General features: G+C 38.2%; 1 protein-coding gene across 5 annotated transcripts in view; it reads right to left on the bottom strand.

Moving 5' to 3' along the window:
* Positions 1-1172: 1172 nt before the first annotated feature.
* Positions 1173-2500, bottom strand: part of LOC125042953 (large proline-rich protein BAG6-like) — a 46884-nt gene continuing 45556 nt past the window's right edge. For all 5 annotated transcript variants that reach the window (XM_047638789.1, XM_047638793.1, XM_047638791.1 and 2 more), the window contains one exon: positions 1173-2500. This exon is cut by the window's right edge and continues 499 nt beyond it. The gene's annotated coding sequence lies outside the window, so the exon portion shown is untranslated.

Below are 2500 nucleotides of genomic sequence, written 5' to 3'. Positions count from 1 at the left end.
GGAATCGGGCGAGTTTGAATTGGTGGAGCTACTTGATGAAGAGGCAATTGCCTCTAATAATGGTATGGTTAATTGTTTATTGGTTAATGGTTATTCACTGTTGGCCATGATAAGCCTGGAGTATGTTGGGGAGAGAAACGGTCCACCCCTCAGGGTCGCTTGAGGGGTAAGGGCTAGACAAAGCAGGGGAATACCGTGCCCATGGCTCCCTCAGGCCGTTCAGGACTGGCACAAAGTCAGCCTTTCATCCTTTCAGCACAGCTCTCACACCTTAGGAAGTCGATAGTAGAAGGGGTTGGTGAAGGGACAGAAACGAAAAAGTAGGAGGGGAAAAAAAGACCATGCAAAATTTGTTGAGTCGAGGGCTGAGTCCCAAGGTTGGGGAGTTCCCCAGCATTGGGTCCCAGTCTCTGCCTCCTAAGCCCCCCCAGGACAACAACGGGCAAGGGATTGGGGGGGGGGGGGGACTTGTTTTTGGAGACATTGCTGGAAAAGAAGGGTGGTCAGAGTAAGGAGCTGCAGGGTGGAATCTCAAAAAAAATTGGTCCTATTTGGCTGGTCTAAATAGAGTATTAGAGATATTTGTAGAGATTGGGGTGCTAGAAGGACGGGGATGTGTGGAAGAGGGAGGTAGTATTACCAAGAGGTGGACAATAAGGCTGGTGAGCCTTATTGGGAAGGATTGGTGAGGAAGGCAAAGGAAAGGGAGAAAAAAGGAAGATCCCCTACACTGGGCCTCAGTCTCCGCCTCCTTAAGCTCCTCCAAAAGCAACACCAAGCAAGGAACTGAGGGGTCCCAAGCATTCGGTCCCACTCTCCGTCTCCTAAGCCCTCACTGCTACCCAACGGCAACAGTGGGCATAGGAATGGAGGAGATTAAGGGGGGGAAGGCAATACCAAAATATAGACTCTTTACTTTTTATTTACTAATGAAATATGGTGCTTCTTTTTATTAATTTTGATTTTTTTTCCTCTTCTCTTGCAATCCCTGTTTCCCAGTTACTCCCTCCAAATTACTGGTTTGAAGATACAGGCAGAGAAAAGAGGCAGATTTTGTTCTCAAGGTCAATATGCTGACTGTATGATAAATAAATAAAGTAAATAAAAACTTCTATGACTTGATGCCGTTAGCGAGGGATAAGGATTACTAGGGATACTGTAATGAAACAGCCTTTAAAAGATTTTTGTATATGTTTAAACAGATGTAGCCTACTTTAGCACAAAAGTTGAGCATACATAATCAAATATTTAAATCCCAACCTCTGTTGTCCTAAACAAGCACATCCTCATGTAGTGTTATGGTTAAATATTGCATTTTTGAGATTGGGTACTTCTAATCATGTTTCTTTAACTTGTTTCTATCAAGTCATTCTTGATATTCATGGAATTAATTCAGGAAAACCTCCAGCTATACTTATACCAAACTCTAAATTTTTCATGGCTTTAGGTTACACAAATTTCTCCAGATAACTGCTCATAAACAGAAAACCACAGACTATCAAATATTATTTATTCATTTTGTGATGCACCATCAATACTTTAATCCATATTCTCACACATGTATACAAACACATTCACCTATACAAACACACACACATACATCCAACATTTTCTTGAAGCTATGCATCTCTAATGATACCTAAGAGTGTAAAATAGTAACATCACATATAAGAAATAATTCATAAAATACTATTAGTGCAAATGTTTTCCATTCCACACTCAACCATTTATCGAATGGGTTTAATTTATATGTGCGAGTGGCAGTATTACAGCAAAGATACAGACATGGGAAAGGCAATAATATTTGGTATGGGTGAAGAGTGAATTGATCAGTAGCTTGAAACTGATTATTTTTTAAATCATCTACCCCTGACTCAAGTAAATTTCAATGGATTCAGAAAATCTACAGAACGATATTATGTACAATGAATAATTAAAGACCTATAACTCATTTAATATTGATTGTTTCCTAGCTTACAGCCCAACTTGTCACATAACTGATATCTTCTCATCAATCACAGAATGATTACACACTGTACAATAACACTGTAAATATCCTATGAATTCCTATCATTTTCTATATTGCATGGGTAAACAAGTTTCCTTACATTATATATATATATAAAACAGAGATCTTGATACTCTGAGTATGATCACCAATGATTACAGTCACTTTTAATTTGCAATAGCCAATTTTGGACAACCTTTGGCTTGCCTTGATAATGTGCAATTACATTTAAGAAAAAATGCCATGAATAAAAATCTCTGCAGACTTATATACATTTGATTGACAATATATAACAAAAAATATATGCATGTCTATTTTTTTCACTCTACAACTGTTTTCATTTATGTTACATCAGCAGCAAGCATTGGATTCAAAATAAAATCACACAAGCATGTACAAAAGTTACAGGATGTGCATGCAATGAAGTACCATTAAACACCTATCATACCTGCTTACAATACATGTGTTCATATTCTGAAGAATTCTGTCTAC

Source organism: Penaeus chinensis, chromosome 33 (genome assembly GCF_019202785.1).
Source record: "Penaeus chinensis breed Huanghai No. 1 chromosome 33, ASM1920278v2, whole genome shotgun sequence".
In the NCBI taxonomy this organism is placed as follows: Eukaryota; Metazoa; Arthropoda; class Malacostraca; order Decapoda; family Penaeidae; genus Penaeus; species Penaeus chinensis.
Note: the sequence above shows the minus strand (reverse complement) of the source record. Positions and strands in the feature narration are given on the sequence as shown.